Below are 18,858 nucleotides of genomic sequence, written 5' to 3'. Positions count from 1 at the left end.
ACTCTAAAGAAGCAATTGAAATCCCATTTCTAACATCAAATTCTTTGAAATAACAAAGCTCTTTCAGTAGTTATGTCTGTATAGCTGTGATAAATACCTGTTAAATGAAAGACAAGAAATGCTATATTCATTTTGGTTCATGTTTTTAGGAATTACAGCTCACAATGTTAAGAAAGGCATGATTGGTATGATGAAAGACGACTACAGGGATATAATGGTTGTATATAATAACCTTACAAACATCTACCTGCCATGAACAGATTCTTTACCTAGTATAAAGGAGGTTTCCCAAACCTCCAAAATTACTGCGGAATGGCATGGAACAATTATTCATCATGTTAGTCATAGGTGATACTTCAGCCTCAAACTAGGCATCTGGATGATAAGCCATCCAGAGCCTAGAAATCTGAAAACAATTCTGTATGTGCAAACAGTTCCTCTAGTCTCCATAGATCTTTCTATTTTGCTATGTGATTCCTAACATTCTGATCATAAACACATTATGAAAATTTCTTTTGAAGCTATTCTCCTGGGATTAAAGAGGGAGAAAGACACTAGGGGCAAAGGAAAGTCAATGAGCTGCTGTACCCTAATGTTATTCTGACTTATTCAGTCTGACTGTCTTTGCAAAAATATATTAGCAGATGCAAGTAATGAGAGGGCCAGCTGGTGACTTTCAGTATTTTATGTCATGGCTATTATCACTGTGGGAGGAATACTCCAGTACTGCGTACAGTAATATGTAGCAATATCTTCAGGCTGCAGGTTGCTAATTGTCAGAGTAAAATCTGTCCCTGATCCACTGCCACTGAACCTTGAAGGTATGCCAGATTCCAATTTCACTGTATTATATTTAGAAGTTTAGGAGAGTTGCCTGGTTTCTGCTGATACCAGGATAACCAGTTACTAATGCTTTCACTTGTTCTGCAAGTAATGGTGACTCTGTCTCTTAGGGATGCATATAAGGATGGAGATTGGGTCATCTGAATGTCACATATCATGCCTATGATTGGAAACATACAAACAACATACTTGGTTAGTCATGACAGAAATGCCTTCTCTGTATATCCTTTTAGCACTGAATGTAAAGGGTCAAACAAATTTCTGTCACTGTCCTTGCTTACCTGGTATCCAGAACAAGAACACCAAAAGCTGACGGGGAGCTTTCATGTCTGTGCTGTGCAGTGATATTGATTGAATCTTGGACAGGGTGTGATGGGACTATTAAGAAGATATGAGTGAACACATCCAAATCATCAGGGCCTGGGCAGAGCTGAGCACAGAATCAGGGCTGGTTTATTTTAGTGCCTCAGCTAGGCCATGTGCAGGTGTCCCAAACTAGACCAGAATATTTCAGCTTTTACTGAAGACTATTTCTGCTAATGTTAGAGTTTGTTATGAAAATATTTTGATAAATTTTCAGCACTGCAATGGGTATAAACACAAGAGTAATGTCCTCCATTTGTTTATTCACATCAACATCTACTGGATAGTTTCATTTGAAATACTTAGTAGAAACACTCAAAAGAAACACAAACTGATTCAAAATTATTTTGTAATAACCTCTCAGCCCTATTAATTTTATAGTATACTGAATATTTTGTGGCTAACTAAAAGAATAACAATATTTCTTTTAAAACTATTTTATTACAGGGGCCTGAAAACATGACACTTCTTATGAACCCTTGCTGCTCTTACGTAGGAGCCAAGTTGAATTCCCAGTAACCACATGTTGACTCAACACCATCTGTAACTTTAGTTCATGGGTATCCATCACATTCTTCTGTGTTGTTGGTCATATCAGGGGAGCTGCAGTTAGTAATAATCTTAGGAAATATAACTTACCAGATAGCAAAGTCTCAGGGTAACAGTTTTCAGAATAAGCCTCACTTCAGCTGTTTTTACTCCTGCTTGCTGTTGCCATATTCCTGCTGTTTTTGCCATGGTGTGATGGTTATGTTAGAGGCTACTACTGTATCTAATATAGTATGATTATTTCATGGAAAAATCCCACTCCTCACTGAGCAATTTACTTGCAGATCATAATTACCAGACTTCTACAAAAACAATGGACAGCGATTTAGATTTTTCTACCAATAGCTCCAATTAGAGATACAAAAAAAATAGAAAAATAGATTAGTAGTCATCTTCCATTTTGTTAGATATGAGATTTTCAGAGAATTGAAACTAAGATTAAGGAAGTTTCATGAAATATAGGAAATGAATTTTTCCTTTGAAAAAACAGTGTGATTATCAAGGAAAACAAATAAGTACATCTAAGGTCAGGCTTGAATGACATGGTAGCATAGCTTACAGGTCCTAGTATCCACCTTGCAAAATCAAGAAAGAAAATTAGGTCACCCCTTGTGTTATAAAGTCAAAGAGATGGTTAAGTAGACCACTTGTGTAAAGTTTTGTAGGAATCTGCAATACTGAAACCACAAACAGCTCCCTTCCAGAAAAAAAAATGAACTGGTTTAAATATGCTTACCTTGCCTAAAACTTCCTTAATTTAAAATAAAGCAATCATTGTTTTGAGGTGAAGATGTTATTTTTGGGGGGCATTAATAAAAAGAAAAATATTTAACTCCTCATGGGAATCTAAGAAAATGAAGTATAAAGATTTGATTTTATACATACATATAAATATCTGGTGCTTATGAGGTAATGTTTTTCTTGCATAGAAACTTTTATTTTAGATGGTACAAAAGGGGTAAGAGAAAAATAAAAGGTACAAGGAGACCAAATAAAATAGAAAGAAGAAAAATAACTGGTTAGAAGAAAAAAACAGAGAATGGCCAGAGTAGGAACAGTGGAAAGAGAAAGATCAAATTAGGAATTATCTTTGTTCCTCAGGTGAATTTTCCATGTGTCCTTCTGTATACTAGCTCACCCATTCACATCTCCTCTCTAGTTTCTCTGCCCTTCTAGCAACTGTTTTCTCATTATTTGGGACTCCACAGGCACACATTTGGTACACAGATATACATGCATGCAAAACACACATAACACAATAAAACATAATATTTTAACAATCATTCATTATAAGTGTGTGTGTGTGTGTGTGTGTGTGTGTGTGTGTGTGTGTGTGTAGGTCAGATGACAAGTTAAGGGAGCAAAGTTTCTCAGTCTACCATGTGAATTAGAGGTTTGAACCTGTCTTCAAGCTTGGTAGCATGCATCTTTATCAATAAAGCTATATGATACCCCCATAGTGTTTCTGAAAAATGTGTCACTTGTACATTCATCGTGTCAAAACTTACAGATTTTATTCTTAGCTTACCACGCCATAGGTTTTACTGCATTTCTGGCATAGGCTTTTTGTTTCCAATCAAGCCGTCATAAATAACCCCCTTTTCTTCCATTTACTAATGTTTCTCTCTTTTCTTCAGTGTGTATGCTATTTAGTGATGCTGATGACTTCAAGAAAAACTCTTCATACAGGGCTGGGGTGTTAAGTCAAGAATTAGGAGCACTGGCCACTTTCTAGAGTCCAGCTACCAACATGCACATGGCCTATCACAAGTATCTGTAACTGTAGTTCATGTATATCCAGCATTCTCTTATGGCCTCTTTGAGCACTGGATGAATTTGGTACATAGATATATGGAAGGGAACACATACATACATAAAATAAAATTGTAATAATGAAATATCTTCTTCGTCCTTCAATTCTAGAATATGAATTAATATAATATGAACATCTGAGTTACTACAGGACAATCAAGGATAAGTTGTCTCAAACAACAAGTTGGATGAGATCCTCTTCTTTGTGTATTTCCTCAGTTTTCTCTAGCTGTATCATATTTGTAAAGGTTTAAGTGTGGTTTGTCTCAACCTTGACTTTGAGAACTGCAGAGAACTAGAGAGGACTTATGATATGGACAGCTCAGCAAACCCTCTATTCTTTTCTGGGTGGGCTTCTTCTCAGTAGATGGTTATTCTGAGTATTCATAATTATGTGTTTAGTTGAAATACATACACCATCCATGAAAATTTTTATTTGTTGCCAAGATAATAGTCATATAGATTGACATATCAGGACACAATTTTTCCCACTGACTTATTGGAGCTAGATAATAATGGATTGTCATTCTCTCTGCCCACCTGAAGTACATGAAGAGGTCCCATGACAATTTAGTGAGAATTCTGACCTCCAGAACAGTGTTGTTTAAAGGAAATGATACCATGCTAATTGATGGTACAGCAATAAGAATCTGATGCAAAGAAGAGTAGTTATTCTTTACCTAAATTATCTGAATAGGAACTCTCAATTACTTTGTACCAATTTAGGCATGTGGCATAAAATATTTTATAAAGGCTCTGCCCTCTGCCTGCCACCTGAGGTGAGTCTGGGTGTTGCACTGCTCCCAATTTCCCTCATAACCCCCTGAATGCTTCTTCCTGAGTATTGCCCTGGACAAGCATGGAGATGCCCAGTCCTAAAGGCCCACACTGAACCCTGACACATCTTAACCTTGTCCTTCCTCTGCCCTCTGCCTGCTGCCTGAGAGAAGGAGAGAACCCACCTACACCCATTGGAAGAAGGGATGGTGTTGGGAACCATATACCTTGGCATGAACCTTTAGGCCAAACTTGGCAAGTCACATAGTTATAGAAATGTCTTTTGAGTATAAATGGCTTCTAGAGCACTCAGAAGAACAACATGTCCTAGACGTCAATCCTTTGTTCCAACCACAAGCCCACTTACCTAAGCAAACTTCCCTCTCCCCACCACCCATGAAGTTTTTACCCTGCCAATAACCTCTTTCTATATTTTTCTAACATCCTGTTTAAACTAACACCTGGCTCTTGGCCTTTTCACCCCCTCCACTTTACCCCATACTACTGACTATATAAAATAGCCTGGAAAAAAATAAAATTTACCACATGATCAGAATCCTGTGATCATTCTCTCAAATCTCTTGTCCCCATTCCCTTACTGGATTTCTTGCTCTAGGTTGCTGTCCTGCAGATCAGGACAACTACAGAATGGGAAGACAACAGAATAAGAACACACTCAACAACAGAAAGACCAATATGACACCACAAGAATCTAGGGACTCCACACAAGCAAAATCTGAAAAGCCCAATGCAGAGGATGATGAAGACATAGACCTTAAAATTATCTTATGAAGATGATAGAGACCATTAAAGAGGAAACAAGAAAATCCCTTAAATAAATAGAAGAAAAAACAAGCAAATACTACATGAAATGAAGGAAAAGACAAACCAAAATTTTAAGAAATAAACAAATCTAAAGAATCTAAAGAAAGCCAAGAAGAAACAACCAAACAAGTGAAGGAAACAATGTAAGCATAACCAATAGAATACAAGAGATGAAAAAGAGAATCTCAGGTGTTGAAGAATCATTAGAGGATATACAGTCATCGACCAAAGAAAATTTCAAGTCCAACAAATCCCTTCCACAAAATATCCAGGAAATAAGGGACACCATGAAAAGACCAAATCTAAGGGTAATAGGTATAGAAGAAGGTGAAGAAATTCAACTCAAGAGTACAGAAAATTTATTCAGGAAAATCATAGAAGAAAGCTACCCCAACATAAAGAAGGATATGCCTATGAAAGTTCAAGAAGTTTACAGAACATCAGAAAGATTGGAACACAAAAAGAAGTCACCTCACACATACTAATCAAAACACCAGACTTACAGAATAAAGAGAAAATGTTAAGAGCAGCAAAAGAAAAACACAGGTAACATACAAAGGCAGACCTATCTGAATTACACCAGAATTCTCAATGGAAACTTTGAAAGCCAGAAGATCCTGGATAGATATTCTACAAATGCTAAGGGAACATGCAGACTACTGTATCCAGCAAAGTTTTCAATCACTATAGATGGAGGAAAGAAGATATTCCATCACAAAACCTGATTTAAGCAATACATATCCACAAATCCAGCCCTACATAAATTTCTGGAAGGGAAACTCCAAAACAAGGAAGAAAACTACACTACCATAGACAAAAGATGACACTTTACCAAACACCAAAAACAAAAAGTGGGGAAATCCACACACAATAACACCACCAACAACAAATAAAAAACAAACAAGAATTGACAATCAATGGTCATTAATATCCTTCAATGTCAATGGTCTTAACTTGCCTATAAAATGATACATGCTAACAGAATGGATAGGAAGACAGAATCCATCTTTCAGCTGCATACAAGAAACACATCTCAACTTTAAAGACAGATGGTACCTCATTTTAAGGGTTTTCCCATTATGGAAGCTCAGGTGGGCATTCTAGACAATGAAAGAAGGTGTCATAGGGAACAGATCTGTGTTTGAAGAAGGTTTTTGTTTTTTTGCTAATCAGTCCCTAGAAGAGCCTCTAGTCAGGTTGTCTAGCTATGGATGTAAGTTTGTATCCCAGAGGGTCTGAGCTCAGCTCAGTTCAGGGAAACTGCTTCCTGGATCATGTTCATGATGACAAATCTAGAATGATACCCAGTGTACAAGAAGCAAAGATGCATTCTAGAGGAAGCAAGTGTAAGCAGACATATGGAAGTGAAATGTGATGTCAGGGGATGATTTGGTAAAACATTTATTTTTGAAGAAGCATTTTTCTGAAGAAACTTTCCATCTTCAGTCAGATGCAGGATGACAAACAGTGGAAACTGGGACCCATCTCCAGGGTGTGCACATAACTGGCTGAAACAAACAACTATATGAAAGAGAAGATGTCCTTGTGGAGTGCTGTGGCACCCATTGAGTGAGAAATCACTTGATTATTAATGGCATTGTAACATTGGATAGAAACACAAAGTCACAGCAAAAAAAAAGCCAAACTAAAAGTTAATGTCCAGAATTTCACTGTCTTACCCAACCTAATGCTTAGGTCAGAAACTGTGAGAAACAAGAGATGCAACCCAAGCATCTGACTAATTCAGTGAAGTGAAAAGGAATCCAGGCATGGTAACCCATAACAGTGTTGTATAGTCAGTAGTTGGGCAGGAAACAGCAGAGAATTCTTGCGGGAATCCTGGGTGACAGTCACAACACACTGACATGTGGAGTATGAAACATTTTCAGGATTCCTAAATATTTGGTACTCAATCCAAACCAAGATAAATGAAGAGTTTAGGAGCAGCAGAACCATGGCCAAATCTCATTATAAGGTGTTCTTTTCAGGCAAGAAACAGCAGGAGCAGATAGGTAAAGCAAAGTATTGACAATACACAGTTAATTGCAGGCTAAGTAATCTCTATTTGGCAAACACTAGCCACTGGGCAGCTATAAAAGTCAGACACACAGTTTCTCCACCTTTGCCCAACCCCCTGTGCAACATAGCAATATGTCTCCCTATTTCTCCAGTCTTATTTGTATTTCATCAACAGCTGCAGTAGATATAAATGGGGAAAAACAAAACAAAACAAAACAGGTGTTTATGTAAATGTGTTAGCCAAAAGGCTGTGTCATTAAAGGTATACAAGGACAACAAGAGCATGGTCTTGGCATCAGGTAGTCTCAATAGTATTTCCCTCTGCAATAACATGATATCTATGCATTAGACTCAAATCATCAGGCAGGTTTAACTGTTAAAATTTGAACAGGCTTCAAATTAATTTTCATTGGAAAGAAAATAGATTTAATCTGAATTACTTTGCTTTCACAAATAACAGTGTGCTTTTTATACTATAATTCAAACATATATAGTTGTGTGTGTGTGTGTGAGAGAGAGAGAGAGAGAGAGAGAGAGACAGAGAGACAGAGAGAGAGAGAGAGAGAGAGAGAGAGAGAGCAAGCAAAAGTTTTCATAGAGATCAACAACCAAAGGAACCTAGATCTAGATGTTGGTGATTAAATATGCCTATAATATAATCCAAAATACCTTTTTGCATTATTTGATATCTAAGATTGAGGATCCTGCACAAGACATTAATAGCCAGATTTCATTTCTTTTCATTAAATTTGTATTATTTGAATGTTTGTAATATGCATATGGGAGCATGTGTCATGGGATATCCTAGAGGTTATGAGGTAATGCAAAGTATCCATTCATTCCCTGGGTATTTGTTTGGACTCTTGACATCAAAATTATCATCTGACTTGACCATCAAGCAGGTTTAGCTTTTGAGATTTCACCCAGGCCTCATATGTGATTTTCACTGGAAATTCATTGGCATTTATTGTAAATGAAACTTTTCCTCACTATACACTGTGTGCTTTTATTCTACTATACAAATTTTCTAGACATTTGGAAATTGAAAAATGAGACTAAAGACAGTCAGAGTTTGGGTTTCATCGGGTTTCCTTCTGACCAATTTTGTTAGTTACCAAGGTTTGTAGAAGAATATGACATAAAACAATAGCAATAAATGTGATCTCTAATAGAACTGGATGTTAGACCTCTACAATCACTTTCTGTGTACTGAGCTCTATCTGGAGATTTTAAGAAGGACTATTTCCTGTGCCATTTTCTGGTAATAGAGTCTACAGCTTTGGGATAGAAGGGAAGAAAAGAGACTTAGTATGCAGAGCAGCCTCGCTGACTTTTTCTACAATAACCTTCCTCTGACCTTCAGATTAAGTTCGGCTCTAATGACTATCACCAGTTGCACTCAGCAACAGCAGTAGATGGCTCAACTCACCCACAAACTTTAGATTTCATGGTTGTTTAATTAGGTTATGACTTTCATTACTTTGAGATAGTTAACCACACAATTGACCACAGTAAGTTATAACATCTCTAGGTTGGAGGCAACTGATAGTGGGAGTGAGATTTGAGCAAGATCAACAGCCATTGAACCTGCAGGGGACTTCAGTTTACAGACTGTTTGCCTTATGTTCAGGAAATTACTAAATTGCTGAGCCAAATAAGAATAAAACCCACATAATTTGAATGTATTGGAAACACAGCTCACTGCCCTATGACTTCTTATTAGATAGGCCAAACACTATAGTACTCAATCTGTCAGGACATAGGATAGTCATGGTAGTTCCAGTTCACCTTCTGAAACTGCTGCTGCTGCAGGACCAGAAATTTGTATATTTCCATGTACATAGTTCCTGCCTGTAGGACACAAGGGCCAGTCAAAGATGACACTGAGGGGAAGTCAGATGGGCAAGTCCTGAGTTATTTCCAAAAAAAAAAAGAGATTGGCTGCCTAGACTGTACCAGATGAGTTAACTGCATGAACAACAAGTGTTCACTAGGTAAAGCATAGGGCATCTAGGTGCATGATAGGCTGATTTTTAAAACCATTGCCTGGCTGTTTTCCAGCCCTGCTGTTTTTCTTTTTTCTTTAAATATCCTGGCTGTGGGAAATAAATGAGTTGCTTCTTGACTAGGCTCCCTGCTACATCTGGTTGTCTCTGGGAGGCTTGGAAATGGGAGAGCAGTGCACTTATCCTTTCTCAGACCCATTCAGTCTTCAATGGTTAGGTTAAGACCCTGAATCTGCCCTGATCAGGGAGCCTTCAGGATATATAAAATGCTGTCATACTATAAAATGTGACTTTTGGCCAACATCACTTTGTCATTAGAATCTACTTGTTGCATATCAACTTGATTTCTTCATGCTTCATGTCCTGTGTCAAAAATTATGTTGCATTCATCAATAAGGTCTATCAACTTCTGTTTGGAATCTAATAGCAATATCGATGTCTTGTGTTATTTTGAATGTCTCCATATTCAGATAATTTCACCTAAAAGACAGATTCTGTCAGGAATGTCCATAGCAGGATATGAAGCTCTAGGCTTCCTGGCACCTTCCATGTGAAGTGAGTCAGGCAATCATCTTGCCCACTCTTAGTATCTGTTGGCCAAAGAGAAACAGAACACACAGAACTGAGAATGTAATCCCATGTTGCCATCCACTTGATACTCTATAACTCAGTGGTGGATATACTTCAAGTAAGATCATTTCCCCCATGCTTAGCATTCTCCTATTAGCCATAGTTCTTCATATCATGGATTTCTTTCAAACTTTCCCACATATATGATCCCAAGTACATTGGTTTCATCATTGTTCAAGATTTTTAGGCAACAGCAATTAGACCTCATAGATGCAGCCTCTCCAATATTTGTAGGATGCACAATCTAAAAAGGCACCTGCCTGTTTCTATGGCTTTTACAACATTACCATTCCCCCTACTTTAATTATGCCTGAACCATATGTGCATGGATTGTTTTGTAGATGTGTCATTTAATGGTCTCTATCTGTTACAAATCCAAGTTGAATATTATACAGGAAACCCTATATGGAATGAGCAAGTTGCATTTATGTACCTGGAAATATAACAATTAAAGAAAAATAGGCAGAACAATTAGTATACATGACAGTGTTTGGAAGTAGATAAAGGAAGTGGGAAACACATGTGATTAAGTTATAATTTTATTATAAAGTAAAAATGATTATAAAGTAAATCAAACTAATTTTTACATCTGATTCAATATCAGAGGAATGACATAAATTTCCAATAAAATTATAAAAGAGATTCATATTTCAATATAGAAATTCATGTTGGTTGTAGAGACATTCTCTCTTGACAATTTGTCTACCATCTTGGAATGGAAATATAGCAACTCTGGGAGGAGGAGCATCTCAGGGAGTCCTATAAAGAATAAGGTCAGTTGCAGTTGAAGTGACAGATACATTCAGAAGAAACCTGTTTCTATCCTTCTTCATGTGACAATACAGTGCCTAGAAGGCTGTGGCACAAAACAGGAAAGCCAAAAGGATGGATATCTCCTTCCTCATCCTAGCTATTTAGAATTGAGTGCCCCTGAAAGACAGAAAGTAATATGCTTTAACAAGATGATCTACAGGACTGTAATCTTTAGAGAAAATACTTAACCTATAAACCCATCATTGAATATCTTATAATAATGGTACTATGCAAGCTACTACAATTCTAATGTCATTTTTCATAAAATTTATAAATATTTATCCCACAATAGCCTGTGGCTTCTGGTCCTCTGTGGAATTTCATGTCCTCCACATAATGTGGTACTATATTAAATGGGTAAGCAGAGTATCATTCCCATTCATTAATTTCACAAAATATTGCATTTTCAATATAAACTTTAAATTTACAACATTGTACACATTGACCTTTTACTACACTGTGGTCTGTGACATCAGTTTTCTTCCTTGTGGATGAGCAGCAGCATCTTAAACTCACATGTAGGCACTTTATCACAAGAATAAACAGCAACATCCATAGTGTGCCATTATTTTAAAACTATGTAAGACATTTTAAATTTTATATAAAGGACAAATATTAAATTATTTGGTACCCTGTTGCCACAATTAAGTTCTATATCATTTCATCTGGGTGTAACATCATGGTAAGAAAGGGAGTACATAATACCTAAGAACATGAATTTATTGACCTCATAAGAGAATATACTCTTTACACTCTTTTCATGCTGTATTTAGCACTTACTCACTGGTGTATCTACACTTCATAATGACATGGATTATGTGTGCATGTGTGTGATGCTGTGGACATTATATTTCTTTATGTCCCCGAACACTTGAAGGAAAGAACTGCCCCATGGTTGAGTTTTCAAAAAAAGCATTTTTTTCTAACTGCACTAACATTTGCCAGCATCCCTCTGAATGCATCTTTTTCTTTAGATTGCAAAAATGACAATACTAGAAGAAAGCACCACTAACACATCATCTATCTAGTTCATTTCACCAGTCATAGAGTTAAACCTCTGTCACACTAGAAAACAAGAATTCCCTAGATTCTTGATCCAGTTGTCCCAGGAAGATATCCAATGCTTTGCTCACTTTGTTTAGAGTTGTTGAGGCACAGACCATATCCACAATTAGCCCACTGAGCCCTGAGATCCAGCAAGTCCAGAGTTATCGAAATAGGGGAAAAGCCTCTCTCTGAACTGTCATCTAGAAACACTCGTCTCTAGTTCAGCGGGATACTTTTTCTCTGTCAATTCGTTTTATCCATATTCCCATCTCTGATTAGAGGGAAATGAGTTAACATACAAGTTAAGATTGGATGGGCAAATCAGGTTTCTGCTAAGCAGCTTCCAGGAAAACAAGGAAACAGATGATGTGTCTACATGTTGTCAGTGTACATTATAAGCAACAATTTCAACACCTTTATCATGATAAAAATAGCACTCAAACTACTCACTAGAACTTGCCTTGCTTAGGAGATCACATTAAACCAGGCCTCACAGAGATGCATGGGCAATGTCAGGTCAGAACTATTCTCCACAAGAGAAAAAAAAAAGAAAAACAGAGAAATGTCCTTCCTTGTCTGTGTAATACCTCAAAATAAGTAGAAACTGTTCTGGATTCCCAGGTTGGCCATAAATAAAGGACTGCAAGGTTGTATAAGCCAAGAGCTGTCTATGCCACATCTTGTTATTTGCATATTTTAACCAGAGAAACCACAACATCTCACAGTTGCTTAAAAGCAATGTAATTTTTAGAAGAGTAGTAATTACACTGAGACTGAGATTAGAAATAATGGATTTTGGGTGCAGAGGTTCATTTTCATGCTGATCACTGTTACAGGTAAGACAGGCTCTGGGTTCAGAATTCAATATTATTTTTTTTTATGTCTAAGATAAACTACCTTTCATTTTGTTTCTTCTAAATGTTGGATGGTATCAATTTGTGTTTATGTATACCAACCTCACTCTATTTTCTTCTTTATCCTGATCACAGTGTCCAGGGGAGAAATTGTGCTTACCCAGTCTCTAGCATCCAAGGCTGCATCACATGGGGAGGAGGTCATCATCACCTGTAGTTCCAGCTCAAGTGTAAGCACCACTTATTTTCACTTGTACCAAGAGAAGCCAGGCACTTCACCCAAACTCCTGATTTATGGAACATCTAACCTGGCTTCTGGAGTCCCTACTCTCTTCAGTGGCAGTGGGTCCGAAACATCTTATACTCTCACAATCAGCATATTCAAGCTGAAGATTTTGTCACTTACTACTGTCAGCAGCTGAGTGGTAGTGTATGCCCACAGTGCTATAGACTGGAACAAAAGCCCTTAATGTAATTAGATGCCAGCTGCTTCCTTCCAGAGATGAAATATGTCCATGGGTTTTAGTGATATGTGGCAGACTCTCTCAGATTTTCTTCAATGGCTGTTTTATAATATATATGTGTGTGTGTGTGTTTATGTATACACTTCTTCCTACTTTTAATATTTCTTATGTTGAAACTTTTGTATGTGAATCTGGTAGATTTTATTCTATCTTTTTTTTTTTTTGGTCGGTTTCATGATAAAAAAATCTTTCTTCTGGAAATGGGTCTTTGATGTCACATGGCTACATTGAGTTGAGTTGGGATACATGTGGAAAACATGTGTGTATAAGTGTCCCAGTGACTTTAGCTCTGGGCATAGGAGGCTTTTTCCTATTATATTAGAGTTATGAGCTTTTAATACTGGTGGATTTTCCTGAATTTATTATTTGGGCAGATTTGGAACAAGTGCATAAGATAGTATTCAGCAGTGTGGTCAGGTTGCTTTATTGTTGCTTCATTGCTATGGAGAAATTGAAATTTTCCATTGTCCTGAGTGGTGATATTAAAAGAGAGTCAGAAGAGTCATGTTAATAAGCTTTTTCTGTAGAGAATTCTTGGATGCAGTGTTGTAGTGGAGACTACTGTAGGTATCCCTCATTCTAACAGTAACAGAAAATCATCTTCCTTACAAGTTGGTTTCAAATAACAGCATGCAGTGGTCCATTCAGGTGGTTCTTGTATTCTTTACAATGCTATTTGTATTTCTGGGAGACTTAATGTCTGCAATATCCCACTGCACTTCAGCACTACTATCAATACCTTCAAGTAAATAATGGTTTATATTTATTTTTTATTCTCCATTTTTGTTATGTTTGTTGAAGGAAAGTGATGTTGAAACCTCTACTTCACTGGAAGTCTAAAGGAAATTTTACATGTGATCTCCTTTAATTTCACTCATCTCAGGATTTTCTCTGGCAGATTGGTCTCCTTCAAGACAGTCACTTACTAGAAATTACTGCCTCTGTATTCCTATGAGAAAGAGTATCTATTCTTCTCTGTTTTCTGATTTCTGTTCATTAACAAACATACTTTTCTTCTGAAATTGTACTGGTAATTTATGCTTGAAATGCTTTCCTTTCCAAAAATATTTCATGAGAGACATATGTAGCATTTTCTTTCTATTATTTTGATAAATCTTTGAAACAAACCATCAATAAAGTAACCAATAACAAAACAGAGAACTAATAAATGGAAATTTAAACTTTTTGTTTATATGTTTATATGTATTTATTGAATTCAACTTATGTTGAAGTCAAAGGACAAACTTCCTGAGTAACCTCTCTCCTTTAACCATTTAGGTCACAGTAATTGACCTCAGATTGTCAGATTTGGCCTACATCTTTACAAGCCAAGCCATCACTCTCACCATTAAAATTTCTTTTAAATTTTGAAGAAATAAATGGAAGACAACACTAAATGTAAGATATGTATATATGGCTGGGTTTGTAGAAATAATAGTGAAAAAATTGACATCCTATAAAAACCTATTGGTGGATACAATGCAATGCAGGTCAACATCTTCACAGACAGGAAAAAGTCTGAAGATTCACATGGAAAATGAATTCAAACAGAGTAAATCTGGAGGGCCTACAGTAACTACTCCTAAGTCATACTATAGAAGTAGAATAATACACACTACTATATTAGCACAGACAAAGTTACAGATTTAAGCAGATTTGAATACTCAGATTTTGACAAATAGAATAAACTGTGTGACAAACATAGAAAGATGCAAAACCACAAACTGGGAACAAGGAAGAAAAGACAGAATCAATAAAAAATTTTTCTTAGAAATATGGATGTGTACATATAGAAAATTAAACTAGACCCTTATATAGCACCAATTAACTCCTAATAGTTTAAATATCTCAACATAAAATCTGAATTGGAAAAATCTGGATGCTGTGTAATACTCTGTGTCAGAAATCATGAAAAAGTTGATAAGATCTATTTAGATAACAATAGAACTGTGGTGTTTTGACAGAGACTGAGCTCCATAGGTTCATATATTTCTTGACTCTTCCCAAATTGATGAGCTCCCAGGTGATATTTTGGTGTGGCCTTCTTGAAATCAGTGTGTTATTTATAGAATAGGTTTGTGATTAGGGATAAACTTTGCATGTCCAAAAGGCCATGCATGGCCCAAAGCTTTGTTCATCATGCTGCTTGTGAGTTAGCATGTAAAGTTCTCAGTGCCATACTTGCCAGCATGCTCCCTGCCATGATGATATTGTAATAAGTATCTGAATTTTTAAGCAAGGCCCCATTTATATGGTTCTTTTATAAGTGTTGTTTTAGTCTTGGTGTCTCTTCACAGAAATAAAACAGTGAAAAATAGTATTTATTGAAGACATAAGATCGACCATTGGCAATTAGGATATCCAGAAGCTGAAAGCTTTTCTACAACAAAGGGAATAGTCAATTGATTGAAGGGTCAGTCTACAGAATGGAACAGTCTTTGTCAACTGTACATTTGATAGAAGATTGGTATTTAGACTGATTATGGAACCCAGAAGACATAAAAATTAAGCCAAAAAATTTTATAGATGTCAAGGAGCGACATAGAAACCTACTATCTTTTATGAAACAAAAAATTAATTTATTAAAATAAAATATAGTTGTGATCCATATGACTAGAAACAGTTATCATGAAAACTGAAGTATTAAACAAATGCCCAGTAAAGGCTTATATATATCATTAGTTGTTGGTCACAGATAATCCAGAGAATTCACAAGTATTATAGTACCCTGTTATTTGTCTTGTTTGTCCAACAGAACAGGATGATAAGATCAGATACACAACACAAAAGTGTCTGTCAGCTTGATGCTTCTCTGCTGGACAAAAATTTGATGGTTTCTGAGAAAAGGAAAGCATTGATGATCTTACATTTTCAAGAATCCTACAGCTACTAGCATAACATGACAAGAAATATATGCCCACCTGAACATCAGTGGAACTATAGTCACATAATCAATTAATTTCTGATAGGATTTAAGAATCACTCTAGAGGAAGGAATCTATGCATAGTACTATAAACATGGAGGTTAAAAAAAAAACAAAACAAAAATGGGATGGAGATAGATCACAGAATCTAGGTGGTAACTGAATACACTTATCTCTTATTCAGGTGAATTTGTTTTGGGAATCTTCATGAAATAAGTCCTCTAAAGCCAATGATAGTGAAAGTTAGGCGATATCACCCATGGAACAAAACAAGATGTCTCTTTAAAAGTTTTGTTTCTAGATCTAGTTTAGATTATCATGTTATATTCCAACACAGGACTTCTCAACCTGAGAGATCCAACCCCTTTGGTGATTGAATGACAATTTCATAGGGTTTGACTAAAACCATTTTCATATTAGATATTTACATTACAATTGAAAACAGCAAAATTATCATTATGAAATAGCAATAAAAGGAATTTTATAGTTATGGTCACCATAGCATTAAATACCTGTATTAAAGAGTCATATGATTTTGAAATTTGAGAAGTTAGTTGGGTTAGCAAGCAAGATTTAGAGCAAGTTTGTGTAATGTATATCCAGTTACAGGAAATGACCCTCACACCAGGGACTTATTTGTAATGAATCATTAAGCTTTTCTTCTACATGCTTTTGACTTTTAGAATCTTCTCCCCCATGGCTAAAGCTGGAGAATATTTGAATTGAATTCTTGGACCATGAAATCCATGCCCTTAAGGAACTGCATAATTGGATATCAATAAACCACAATTTACTTTTAATTGCAACCTCTGCAGCACTGTTAGAAAGAATTAGTTCACAGACCTACGAGACAATGGGCAGACTGTGTCATCCTAGTTTGATTTAAACCTCAGGGTCATATATATATATATATATATATATATATATATATATATATATATGCCATCCAAGTCACATGAATTACTGCAGGCTGTCATGTTGATAGTCCCTACATAAACAGCATCTATAAACACAGAGACATTGTAGTGGAGTTTACCTGTCAGACTCCATCTTATCTCTTGACCTTGGTCAAAATTAGAGACATATTGTAGGGCCCATTCTGCTTTCCACCTTGAGACAGACAGTGTTTATTCTCACACTCCTTTGTGAAAGTGTGTTGTGAAAACACATGACACCAGGTCAGATTATTGTTCTGGCCTTAGCATAGATGATTTTCCTATGAGCAAAAGAAACATTTTCAGACTAAAGTCTCCAGTGTCTGATAGATAATTTGAGATCCTTTGCTTTCTCAGTTTTGACATGAAGGTACCACCACAAAAATTTTACATGTAAAATGGAAAGATACATGTACTGGTTTAAGAAGAGCCCTGGCCCATGGGTATGAGGGCATGATTCTTTTTTCATATGATGAAAATGAGGCTCCATGATTGCTGGAATGGCTGGTATGGTGTTTGCAACAAAAATATGCTGATCTTGATGTTGTTGATTATAATCCAGGAAAGACAGATTGAGACCTATTGAGCCTATGCTTCTGATCCATCAATTTTATATCCAGGAATCTTCGAAGCAAAAGAAATTTTGGTTAAAGTCCATGATACATGAGATTTGAATTGACCCACCACTCAAAAGTTACAGATTTTCCAGCAGCATCCATTTTGAAAAAAAAAAAACATTTTAAACAAAAGGAATATTATAGATACAATGCCACCCATTTATTTTTTATAATTGAGTCTTAAGACTCCCATGTGCCTTTTCAGTAATTCACTGCTCTAGAGCAGTGCATCATCTCAAATCCTTGAGATGGGTTTTGTCAAGTGGCTAATATTGGAATTTTAATGGTACACATTAGGTTTTGCTTCAATTAGAAAGAAAGAAGAAGAGGCTATGGATGAGACATGAGACTAAGAGACATGTTAACGATAGTATTATATCATGAAAGAGTGAGTAAGAGAGAAATAGAACAGAACAGGACAGAGAGTGAGGAATAGAGAGAGGCAGAGAGAGTAGAAAAGGCAGAGAAAGCATAAGTTAAGAGGCAGAGAGAATAGCGTATTTAGGCAGGGGTCTGTCTTTTAAATGGGGCCTCTACACCTGCGTGCAGACTTTGTTCCTATGGAAACCTAGGCTGACCAGGATATTGCCTGAGTGGATTGTGCCAAGGCCAGCATAATGCCTGAACCTTTCAATCCCATGAATTTGATGCCCTTAATACTTAATCTGCCATGTCTAACACCCTGGGATTTTTATAATAAGTAAAGGTGAAAGTCTGAAAAGCTGAGAGTTTTAACCTTATCATTTAATAGGAGGTCAATCATATAGAACCCTGTAGCCTAGAGGGTTGCAATATGATGATTAATTATTATCTTGTAATGTGGGCCTCAATCTTCAGTTCACATTTAAAGAGCATGATTCCATTTTTAACATAATTATTCCACAGTGAAGAGCCACCAGCTTTTTAATGAAGAAAATCAACCAGAATTAAACCAACATGGTTAAATTTCCAACATAATTTATACTTTCAATTTCAAATTCAGTATAGTCCATATACCTGTTGGGCACCAGTCCCTATGGTGTTTCTGTGATTTGCTTGTAAGCCAATAACCACAGGTGCATGCTGTTTTCTAGTCCTGGCTTATAGCACTAGCATCACCCTCATGCACCTAGGAAAACAGGACCTCTTATTCCATGAGCTCTTATACCGGGGGGGGGGTTTCCACTGTGCTGTAAGTGTATATAAGGCTGTTCTCCCCTGGAATAAGGAAGATGAATAAACTTGGATAGATGCACCTAGCACAAGTGGTGGGATGGCTAGGATTTTAATTAAATCTCCAGGCTTTCACCAGATACTCAGACTTAGTCATGGCACAGATTT

At 36.5% G+C, this 18,858-nt stretch overlaps 2 pseudogenes; one reads left to right on the top strand and one right to left on the bottom strand.

The window, feature by feature from the left end:
• Positions 1–684: 684 nt before the first annotated feature.
• LOC118239306 lies at positions 685–1,170 on the bottom strand (annotated as a pseudogene).
• A 5,206-nt stretch (positions 1,171–6,376) lies between these two features.
• On the top strand, positions 6,377–13,013 carry LOC118239305 (annotated as a pseudogene).
• The last annotated feature ends 5,845 nt before the right edge of the window (positions 13,014–18,858 follow it).

The sequence above is a fragment of the Cricetulus griseus genome, chromosome 8 (assembly GCF_003668045.3).
Source record: "Cricetulus griseus strain 17A/GY chromosome 8, alternate assembly CriGri-PICRH-1.0, whole genome shotgun sequence".
In the NCBI taxonomy this organism is placed as follows: Eukaryota; Metazoa; Chordata; class Mammalia; order Rodentia; family Cricetidae; genus Cricetulus; species Cricetulus griseus.
The sequence above is the reverse complement of the archived record's forward strand: the minus strand, read 5'-3'. Positions and strand labels throughout refer to the sequence as shown.